The following is an 11987-nucleotide window of genomic DNA, read 5'->3' as shown; positions in this document are numbered from 1 at the left end:
ACAGGCCGAGTTTTGGTGAGAAGAGGTGGAAGGGATAATATTTGGGAATTTGGAAAGGAAATTTAAGAGAGATCTTTGAGAAGCATGAGGGTGTTATGTACTTGAGGAGAGAGAAGGTTAAAGAAGAACTTAAGTGAAGAGGGTCCTTAATGGGAGCAAATTTCCCAGACCTGATGATTTTGCCTAAGGCTTGCCCCAACCTTAGCTCTGAGACAGTAAAGACAACGATTTACAACGTAAGACCTGCATTAAATTCCTGGCTCCACAATTGCTAGTCTTTGAACTTGAAGGCAGAGTTTGCGTTTAATTTGTCTTTGTGTCTTTAGCTCTGAACACAAGGTACAAGATTACTGTATAATGAAGATAATTATCTATGGATTCTAAGCAATCTTGTACTAGTCCTTCCAGAAATGTCTGAGACTGTTTTCTCCTCTGCAAAACAGGCTCCTTTTTTCTACATAGGATGACCATCAGGATCACATGGGGAATTAGCTCAAGTGGTAGAGCGCTCGCTTAGCATGCGAGAGGTAGTGGGATCGATACCCACATTCTCCAAACTTTACCATTTGGACCTTGGGTCTCCAAACAACATCACAGATGCGGAGCCAGTTTTATTTTGAAGATCAAATGAAATAATCAAGGTGACGAACCTTGTGAAATGCTAAGCGCTGCATAGGAGTTGTTTGTGGTATAGTTGTTATGATGTAAATTAACTGGTCCCTATTTTTATTTATGGAGGGTAGACTATATTGTGGAATCCTAGGAAAGGGAAATAGGAGTAGATTTAAAGCCTGCCACTACAAGTGCTGTATGAAGACTAGTATTCTGTACTGAAAGATAAGGATTTACGAGGTATTTTTTTATAATTAACATGGTGTAAACACATTCCACTTTCTAAACACATTGTTCAACTTAGTAACTGCAACTCCTACACCCTTAGAAGGATAGTTTTCTCCTCCTGATTTTTTTTTTGAAAAGTCACTAGCTAGCACTTCTTTAAAATCCAACATTTAAAACAAATACACCAAACTCTGCCAGGAGATGCAACCTCTTGATCTCAAAATCCAGGCAAAGATATTAACAAGATGCAGAAATTATTTCAAAACTGTGTAGTAATGATGAAACTATGGTGGGTGATGAGGAAATAGGGAGAGAAGGAGGGAAAGAAAGGGAGGCAGACAAGAAAAAGATCAAAAGCTTCCCAAATCCCAAAAAATTTAGAAATTTTTAAATTTCAGGACACCTGCTGTTTAAGCCTAAAATGTCCACTTTGATGCTTTAAATAGATGAGACCAAAGTGACATCATTGATGTCACTCTGGAAAACATAGATCCATTAGGGTGATTTTTCACAACATTCTTTCCAAAGATATAAATGTTATTTGTTTCAAATGAAGAAAGGAACCACACTGGTCTAAGTCACACTTCCCCAGCTATTCTTTTTACAGCATAAATTAATGATCTTACGATTTACACTGACAGATACTCAAAGGTGTTTAATCAGCTGTCTCTGACAAAACACAGCATTTTTTAGGCTGGCACATTTACAAATAAAGAAAAAACAGCCTGTAATCCCTCATAAAGTGGAGCTATAGTTCAACTCCATTTGATAAAATGACATTCTCTTGAGCACTTCCTCATGAATGCATAAACAGGGTATAGCTCGGAAAGTTCAGGTACGTGCAGAGCATAAATATTGTGTGGGATACATTAGCCAAGCCCTGGAAGGAAGGGTATCTCAACCTTCCTATCCCAGTTAAAAGGGGGAAGGGGCCAACTGTATAGCTAAGGCAATAGATCACCTCTTGGCTTCCAATGAGTCTAGGTCATGCAGTGAGAAAATGTTCAGCCCAGTAGAAGAAGCAAGAGTGGGAGAGTGGAGATAATGGGAACAGGCATTTCTTTGAGCAGGGCAGCATTTGTGCATGCAAGAAATGAATAATTATCTGCCCTGATTGTTGCCTCCTTGGAAACAAAAGGATGAAAATCCTAAAAAGATGAAATTGCTATGGTGCATAGACTGCCGGTAATATCTAGGCCCAGCTCATCCTTGAGATATTACTGGCAGTCTATGCACCACAGCAATAATTACTGAATATCCACTGTGTGTCAGGAATGGTGTCAGAGATCATAAATCCAAAAGCTATGAAGATACTTCTGCTGTTCCATCTCAATGGGGAGGAACATAGTCAGGGATCTTGGTGGCTACAGAACCCAGCTCTGGCTACATTGAATGGAAAAGGGATTTATTTAAAGGACCTTGACTGGTAAATGAATAAACAAAATGTGGTATATCCATGTAGCGAAATATTATGTGGCAATAAAAAAGGAACAAACAATGGATACATCCACCAAATCAACTTTTAAAGAAATTATGAAACATTATGGGAAAAGCCAGACAAAAAATACTACATAATGTTTGATTCAATTTATATGATATTTCTAGAAAAGTCAGAGAGTCAGGAAGCAGACAGATTCTTGTTGCATGGGACTAGAGGTGTGAATGGTGATCAGTAGCAAATGGGCAAGAGTGAACTTTTCTGAAGTGATGGAAGAGTTCTAAAACTGGATTGGGGTGATGGTTGCACAATGGCACACATTTACTAAAACTTATTGAAATGTACACTTACAACGGGTAAATTTTATGGTCTATAAATTGCACTCCAATAAAATGACATGACAACTACAAAAAGGACATTGGACAGCTTGCAAAATAGGGCACAGAATCTGGGAGGGCTGGACAACTAACCTTAACAGCCAGGACCAATGCTTGAAATATGCCACAGGAACAGTGGCCACTACTGCAGCTGCCCTCACTAGAATGGGATCCCCAGGGTCTCTGCCTCTGTATGCCACATATTTCTGGGGCTAGCCTGGGCAATGGTCTCTGACTGGAGGAGACTATCAGAGCTCTCAGTTTAGCTGAAAGGAGAACTGAGAGAGCAGGTGTCTGACATTTTTCCATTTCTATACTGTGAGGTAGGCATTGCTTATGGGAAGCAGGAGCACCCCAAGCATAGGAATGGGGTTCAGATGCAAAGTGGACAAAAAAGACAAATACCCACTACAGACCAATATAATCCATTTTTTAGTATATTCTGGGATGTGTTTGATAGAGGCATGCACAGAGAATTTGGGGAGCACTTATAAGGTAGGAGGGGAACTTAGGCAAACTGGTGCTGAAGAGAAGGGGTCCTGGAGGAAATGATGCAGAGTCTAAATGAAGAGTAAGAGCCCAGTGAGTACAGGAGGAGTCTTCTAGACAGAGGCAAGTAAAGGGAGCTCAGTTTCCAGTGTGTCGAGGCTGAAGTGGAGACTGATGAGTCATGCCGTGGTAGGAGCTTTGCATTTATTTTATTGGCCCTAGATATCATGGGAGGGATTTAAGGTGGGGAGTGATCTGGTACAAGTTTTCACTTTGGAAGGACAATTTTGGCAGCAATATGAAATGTGTGTTGAGAGGAGCAAATCTAAAGGCAGGGAGACCAGGCGGAAGCTGCTGTAATTGTTCAGATGGGAGATGATATGGGCCTGAGCAAGAGTGGAAAGGAGGGGGTGCATTTAGTAGATATTTGTGAAACCAGAAGAAGAGGAATTCATTATTGAGTTGTCGTGGTGGGGGTGAGGGGGGAGGTCCACGACTACCTTAAGTTCAAGTGATATTGGGCAAGTGATGCTGCCATTGGCCAACAGAGAGAAGAGGTAGAGGAAGAGGCAGTCCGAGAAGGGGGAGATAATAGGTTCAGTTTTGGACGGGTTGAGAGGTGCCCACAGGATGTCAAAGAATGAGAGGTGCCCACAGGATGTCAAAGATGTCAGGTCAGTAGCTGGATAAATTGGACAAATTAATCAGAGTTCAGGAGAAAGACTAGAGGGCATGATTTGGTGTGTCATCCTATAGCCAAGCCTACAAGGGGCCACTGGCTTGTCCAAATCAAGCATGCACAGGGAGAAGGGTAAGAACAGAATTATTGAGCACAGACACCCTTGTTTCAGGAGAAACACTGGAAGAGAGCCAAGGAAGGGGCCAGAACATAGGCCAGAAGAGGCAACCCTCCCCACAATGTGTGACCCACTGTGTTACTACAGCTGAGAGAACATGCAGGACAAGACTGAAAAAAATACTCTTTCGAATTTAAAAATATGGAGGCAATGAGGAACTCCAGCAAAAGCAATTCCAGCAGAATGGTGACAACAAAAGCCAGGTTTCTGGGGGACAAGGAGGAAATGAGAAATGAGGAAATGGAGACAGTGATCATCAAGCACTTTTGTGGGAATCTTGGCGGAGAAGGACTGGAGACAGAAAGAGTAAGAGAAGAGATGTAAGGTCCTAGAGGGTTTTCTTTGAAAGTGTGAGAGATGTGTGAGAGCCACATGTACAGGTGGAGGGAACACAGCCAGCAGAAAGAGTGCATATGAGATGTATGAGAAAGGAGAAAGGAGAGTCGCTAAAGCAGAGTTGTGGGGCAGAAAGAGGGGAATTTCTGGAGAGTACGGGGGAGTAACGAGTCTCAGCAAAACTCTTGGACTCATGAGAAGGAAGCAAGAAAAGGTACAAAGATAAAAGTGTAGATGAGTGAGTTGTTAAGGTAAAGGCTAAGCCGCTATCACAAAAAGGCCCCAGAATTTTGTGACACAAACAAGATAGAAGTTTACTTTTCTCTCATGCGATGGTCCAGGAGGAGTAAGCAGGCTCTGCACCCCTTGAGCTTTTCCCTCCTCGACATCCTCGGCTTCTAACCTCCACCCTCCCCCAAGTCCAGGGGAGCCCTATGCCCCACAGTCTCAGGTATGTTTGCAAACTACGTTAAACAGATTCCTAAACCTCTGCCTGCTTCCCCTTACCACAGCTAGCCTGGGCTAAAATATTCAACAGCTTGAATCTTAAAACAAAGGGGAAAATAGAAAATGCTTACATTATAGATTTGACTAGATATCTACTGTATGTATGAATGAATATTTTTCAGACACTTTCTGCCTTTTATTTGAGGGATTGCTGAGGGCTCCTTTCCCTGTTCCCCTTAGAGGTGAAATTATCTGCAGCTTTACTTTCCTGCTGGGAGAGGGAACTGTTGCCCTCGAGCATCAGAGCATTTACTCATGGACTCACTCCCAGCCACCCATGCAGTCATTCCCACCTCTAGTTGCAGAGAAGACAGCATTCTCATGCTCTGCCTAAACTCATGACTCGTCCGTTTGTTATCTGTATTCTCTGACCCCTGGTCTCTGTTGGTGCTACTGATCAAAACAGAAATCGTAAGTGGATAACAGTGTTGGTGGGGAAAAAAAAATTGAGTTCTGTTTGGAGCCCATTGTGTTTGGGGAGTCTGGGGGTCATGTATGTGGAGATGTCCATGGAGCAGCTGGTGATCCTGGACTTTAGGAGGAAAGTCATCTAGTGGTCTAGTGGCAAACCTGTTCCCTGGAGGAAAACCCCCCTGACTTACAGCATTTGCCAACTTCTATTGTGCAAATATGGCCACCATAGCTAATTTCAGCTGACCAGTGGTTTAAAAGCCAGCTTGCAGATTTCCTAAATATTTAATAATCAACTCTTATGAATACAAGCTGGCACGAGCCAGCTCCAGACACCACTAGAAGTTGAGAATAGATACATATTTTGGAGCCAATGATGGCAGGCAAAACCCTGCAAGTGTTTAAAATATGCATGGCATAAAATGAGAAGAGAATCAAAGGCCCAATTCCTTAGCATTCAGCATCTCCCTCCACCTTCTTCCTGGGGCACAGAACCTCCACATTAGGGGAATGAGAAAAATTTCATTGGGTTCTATACCCAGTATGCAGGGTTCTAGAATCAAGAGCCCATAAAACCTGGGCTCATAGTCAGGGGAATAAAATGTTACTCCAGGAGAATCAAAGTTCTTAAAAACCATCAAACATATGACAATAGCCACCCGCAGAAGGTCCCCCACCTGAAGGCACCGTCTATGCAGGAGGTCTGGAAACAACTGATCCAAGTGAGGTGGCCTCTGGGAACATTCTTAAGACCTACATGTCATTGGAGCAGGCTGCCACTTGACAGCTAGGTGGCAGCTGGGAAGGCTGATGAAAGGCGGTTTGATGGAAAGCCAGGGTCTTCTCAAGGTCTGAAACAAAGTACAATGAGGAAAGGCCTTTTGTTCACCTGCCCAGCACTGGCTGGTCGGCATCCATGTCTTCCTATGCAATGGACATAGTGGCTTTGAGCTAAAAAATCAGCCTTAAAAATCAGCCAACTCCCTTTGCATGGATTTGCACTTTCACCAAGCTCCCATGCAGACTTGCAGCATTTCCTACAGTGCAAAGGATGCTTTAGGACTTGCATATTCCAGGCTATATGTAGGCAGACACATTTCTTACCATCGTCACTCCAATTTGTCAACTGGCCATCTTGTGGGATAGGTAGAATCAGTTCCTCTTGAGTCGAATGCACTCTGGATTAACTATCACTTCCATCATTATGATTTATACTACAACTAAGCATTTATGTATCACAGGTAGTCCCAGGCACCAGGCCAACACATGGCATATACTATCTCAACTTACCTTTATGGCAACCTGACCAGATAGAAATTGCTATCCCCATTTACAGATTAGAAACATGAGGCTCAAAGAGTTTCAGTATCTTGGATTCTCTGAAAATGCAACCCTGAGGATAAAACCATGAGCTATGAGACTCCACCAAGACCAACCTGAAGATTTGCCAGGACAGCCAGTGCAGCTAAAGTTCCTGTTCCTCAACATCACTATTAAAAAGCAGCAGGTACTATTGCTCTAGGCCTTTGGCCTCTGTTGCCTCCCTCAGGGAGAACACACATATGAGACAAAAGAGGGAGAAGTGGTGGAGAAACAGTGATGAGATTCTGACAAACAAAATGGATTCTTAACAAGAAGGGCTGCTCTGTGTCGAAGCAGAACCCTGTAGGTATCTCTAATTATGCATAGCAAAGACTGTCTCCTTCAGAGAGTTCTGTTTCCCAGACTGTCCAGGACTTGTTATTGCATTAGGCATCTCAAGGGCATGATGGCCATCTGGAGGGCATCTGGCTTTCTTCAGAGTTAAGCTCTACTGACATCTGACAGGAGGGTAATAGAAATAATCAAGATATCCAAGCCTCCATGGCAGTAAGAGGCAGGCCTGGTCCTAGGAAGAGTTGGGTGTATCAATAATAATAGCAACAGGAATGGTAATAGCAACGGCAGGAAGAGGGAGAAAAAGAGAAGATACAATTTGTGGAGCACACACCAAGGTCTGTGGTCTGTGCTGGGAGCTCTGTGGACATTCATGAGCTGACAGCTCATCCAGAAAATCACAGGCACCTAAGATGTCCCAAATCGGGCCAGGAAAAATACGGAATTCAGTGGTTCTTTTCCTCCATGAGTTGTGATCTTCAACTGATGATCATAGGAATTTTCCTCCTGGGCTGGCAGAGTGCCAAGACAGAGGGCTGCAGACATCTGGGGAGAATGCCGAGGGGTCATCTGGAGGGCACTGCAGCCGATGAGTCAGGGCGAGGCAGCGGGTGGCTGGGCACCAGCTTGGCATCCTAACCACGTTAGCACCTTGGCCCAGTTCACATCCGGACTGCATGGTGGGCCAGGAGTTGAAAGGCCTGATTTAATTTTAGCCAAGATGGTCCCCTCTGCCTCCTCCTCACAGGACAGCAGACACAAGCAAAGCAGCAGTTGCTCCTGTCTCCCATCCTAGGAGCCAGTCGTTGTTCTCAAGGACGACCCAGCATTGGCCCAGGCACACTCTTTCATGCAGGGACACACACTTGGCTCCCAACTTTGTGGAACTTCTTAACTGCTGGCCAACAGTGACCGCTGCTTCCGGGAGTCCATTCCATTTGCCATGGTGACTTCAGTGGCTCTCCCTTCATATAACCCCAACTGCTGTGCTGGCAAACATGCCTACTTAGTCACTTAGGTAGTTTTGTGGGAAGAAGTTTCCTAACTAGACAGGAAGTTCCTTGATCCTTCAGTATCTGACCTCCTTTACCTCCTTCATGGAGCCTCAAGGTCAGAACCTTCAACCCTCCTGGGAGTCCTTCTGTATTAGACTACTTTCATGCTGCTGATAAAGACATACCCAGAGACTGGGTAATTGATAAAGGAAAAGAAGAGGCCTCACAATCATGGCAGAAGGCAAAAGGCACATCTTACATGGTGGCAGACAAAGAAAGAATGAGAGCCAAGCAAAAGGGGAAACCCCTTATAAAACCATCATATCTCATGAGACTTATTCAGCACCATGAGAACAGTATGGGGGAAACCACCCCCATGATTCAGTTCTCTGCCACTGGGCTCCTCCCACAACACATGGGAATTATGGGAACCACAATTCAAGATGAGATTTGGGTGGAGACACAGCCAAACCATATCACCCTCTTTCATATTTGTGGGAAAGGGTTTGTCTTGTGTCCACCCGCAAATTGAGTCCATGTCTCAACTACTTTTCTTCAACACTTGCATCTCACTTTGGGCTCAGTTGGCTGGAGCCTACTTCTATGCCTTCCCAAGGACACATAAACTTGAGGTCATATGAGCAGCTAATTTGCTAATCATTTGGGGAGCAGCAGAGGGGTTTACACTGTAGCAGATATAGCAGGTATCTTAAAAATGGAATATTAGAACGCTGTGCTGAAAGCTCTTTGGGCCCCACTCCCAGGAGTCCCTCTCCTTTCTTGGTAGGTCTCTTGTCTCACTCACTGCACATCTCTCCCCCAACCCACTCTTCCTGAGAACTCTCCCTCAAATCCTCCAATTTCGTTTTTATTAGGAAGAGGAATTTTTGTTCTTCTGATGCTATGGCTTTGGGGTTATGTGTTGAGGATTGTCTTTTCAGAGCCAAATGGCTCACCAAGAATTTTGCTGAATGAAAGCCCTTCTATTTCGGAAGAAAACCATGCCACTCCTTTAAGGAAGTGGTTAAGGAAGTGGCTGCAGGTAATTGTGGCTGGGATTTTCCCTACTAAATCACTCCCTTTCCTGGTAGGTAGCAAAACGGGCTCATCCACTAAAATCTTTCTGCCATCGCTCTCCCTCCGATCTCTCTGACTGAGTTATCAGGGTAGAGGTACTTCTGTATTTGTCCATCCTAGGCAGGCCTTTCTATAACAAACAACTCCTTGTATCTCAGTTACTTAATATAAGAAGTTTATTTCTGGGCCAGGTGTGGTGACTCATGCCTGTAATCGTAGCACTTTGGGAGGCCCAGGCGGGCAGATCTCTTGAGGCCAGGAGTTCAAGACCAGCCTGGCCATCATGGCAAAACCCCGTCTCTACTAAAAACACAAAAATTAGCTGGGCAAGGTGGCACCCGCCTGTGGTCCCAGCTACTCCAGAGGTTGAGGCATGAAAGTTGCTTGAACCTGGGAAGTGGAGGTTGCGGTGAGCTGAGACTGCGCCACTGCACTCCAGACTGGGCGACAGAGCGAGACCCTGTCTCAAAAAAAAAAAAAAAAAAAAAAAAAAGAAGTTTATTTCTCACTAACATGTAGTTCTAATGTGGATTGGGTAGGGGATCCTCTACTTCATACAGTCATAAGGGACCAAGGTCCCTTCCATCTTGTGGCTCCATTCACCTCTAGCATCTCAGAGTCTTCTCTATTCAGCAGGCAGATGGGGAAACGGAGCAAAGATTGCTTGTGGAAGGTTTATATGGGTCACACCTGAAAGTGGCAGTCGTCGTTTTGGCTCACATACCATTGGCCGGAATTCAGTTACATGGCCACACTTAACTCCAAAGAGAATGGAAAATATAGTTCAGCTGTCTGGAAGAAGCGTAGGGCATGATTGTTGGTGAGCTGTAGCAGTCTCTACTACATTCTTTTAAGGGTAGCTTCCCTTTACTTCAAGGTGTAGCTTCTTTTAGTGGTTCTTCCAAGTTAAAAAACAAACAAAAACAAAAACAGCAACGACAACAAAAAAAACTGGTACCTTGCATTGATACAAGAATGGCCATAAAACTGAAGCCTCCTGAATCCTTTCTGAATAAATCCATTGGAGTAAGAAGTAAAGGAGTAGGCAGAGAACAAATATCCTAATGCCAGAAGGAGGACCACTGAGTAATTCTCAGTTTAAAAAAAATTAAATATGGCAGTCACATAGTTTTGATAATATGGCATTTCCTCCTCCCTTCTATTTTCCTCCAAAAATGGAGAAAATTATTTATTCTTTCCCGTCTGCTCTCTTATGTCTGGAAGTCTTACTTCAAAGCTTCAGGAGAGACTACATTCACCCCAAGATAAAAACAAAAACAAAAGTAAAAATAAAAACCCTTGTGAAATCATAGCAACTTAAGTGGGAGGAGAATGTAATGTTCTCAGCTATCTCTTGCTATGGAAGATGTGAAGGGAATATAAATAAACGTAGACAGTGCAATGTACTTTGCTGAAGCATAAAAATTATAGGGTTTCAATCTACAGAAAGAAACTGAAGGGCTTTTTGACACTAGGTAAGTACATTGTGTGTAGTTGACTCCTAATCTCTTAGCAATGAAACTCTCTGGAAAGAAGGCTTGATATCCAGACAGAGAAGGGAATAGGGAAGGTGGCCATTCATTCTTGTGTGCACAGGACAGCTGTGGATCATGCCTGTCCTCCCAGTTCATCACTTACAGCCCCTTTACTCTCTCTCACTCTTTTTTTTTTTTTAAACAGAGGCTCACTCTGTCTCACTTAGGCTGGAGTGCAGTGGTGCTATCTCAACTTACTGCAGTCTCCGCCTCCTGGGTTCAAGCTATTCTCCTGTCTCGGCCTCCTGAGTAGCTGGGGCTACAGACATGTGCCACCACACCCGTCTAATTTCATATTTTTCATAGAGATGGGATTTCACCATGTTGGCCAGGCTGGTCTTGAACTCCTGACCTCAGGTGATCCACCCTCCTCGGCCTCCCAAAGTACTGGGGTTACAGGCATGAGCCACCACACTCGGCCAGCCCCTTTTCTCTCAAATAGGTCCCACTGAGATAATACTTTCTATGGTCCAGTGGAAGGCATTTGAATACAGAACAAATTGATTTACATCTAATATCACTATGGGAAAATTATACCTGCAAATTACCTGAGGAAAATGGTTAAGTAAATCATGGCTTATCCCTAAGGAGGAAGCCACCAAATGATGACTATGTATGGATATTTGAAAACTCTTAGAACCCAGAGTACTGCCAGGGGTCCCTAACTGGTTTCCTTGCCTCTAGTCTTGCCCCTTCTAACACATTCAGGGCCATTGTGTACAGTGCTTCATATTACACAATGTGCAACTCCAGGAGATGCCATTCCCATAGACCAGGATGAGAATCGTGCCTACACTGGAGTTGTGCAAATACCCAACCTGCCCAACTGTACAGGGCAGGCCTGAATGTGTTTCCCACACTTGTAGCTTCAATGCTTGGTCTTAACATGAACACACTGAGCGTGGCATTTCCTGATTAAAGTCATTCAGTGCCTCCCCTTTGATCTCAGGATTAAGTGAAAACTCATTTTTGTGAATAGGGCAGCTCATGATATCTGGCCCCTGACAAACTCCCTAGCATCCCCTCTTGCCTTTCCTCATCACAGATTCTGTGATGGTTGATTTTATGTGTCAACTTGAATGGGCTATGGGGCACCCAGAGAGTTGATCAAATAGTATTCTGGGTGTTTCTGTGATGGTATACTTTTTGGATGAGATTAACATTTAAATCAGTGAACTAAGTAAAGCAAGTTCCCCTCCATAATGTGAGTGGACTTCATCTAGTCAGTCAAAGGCCTGATGAGAAAAGAAGGCTGACCTTTCCCAAAGTAAGAGAAAATCCTCCTGCCTGACAGCCTTTGAATGAAGATATTAGCCTGCAGATTTTTGATTTATCAGCATTTACAATTGCATAAGCCAATCCCTTATAACAAATCTAGCTACCTATTATCTCTGTCTGTCTGTCTATCTATCTATCTATCTATCTATCTATCTATCTATCTATCTATCATCTATCTATCTATCTAATTA

The 11987-nt window shown here is 43.8% G+C and overlaps 1 non-coding gene across 1 annotated transcript; it reads left to right on the top strand.

Moving 5' to 3' along the window:
- The first annotated feature begins 482 nt into the window (after positions 1 to 482).
- Positions 483 to 555, top strand: TRNAA-AGC. The gene has a single exon. It is a non-coding gene; the product is annotated as a tRNA-Ala (tRNA).
- Positions 556 to 11987: the final 11432 nt, after the last annotated feature.

This window comes from Nomascus leucogenys, chromosome 22a (genome assembly GCF_006542625.1).
Source record: "Nomascus leucogenys isolate Asia chromosome 22a, Asia_NLE_v1, whole genome shotgun sequence".
In the NCBI taxonomy this organism is placed as follows: Eukaryota; Metazoa; Chordata; class Mammalia; order Primates; family Hylobatidae; genus Nomascus; species Nomascus leucogenys.
Note: the sequence above shows the minus strand (reverse complement) of the source record. Positions and strands in the feature narration are given on the sequence as shown.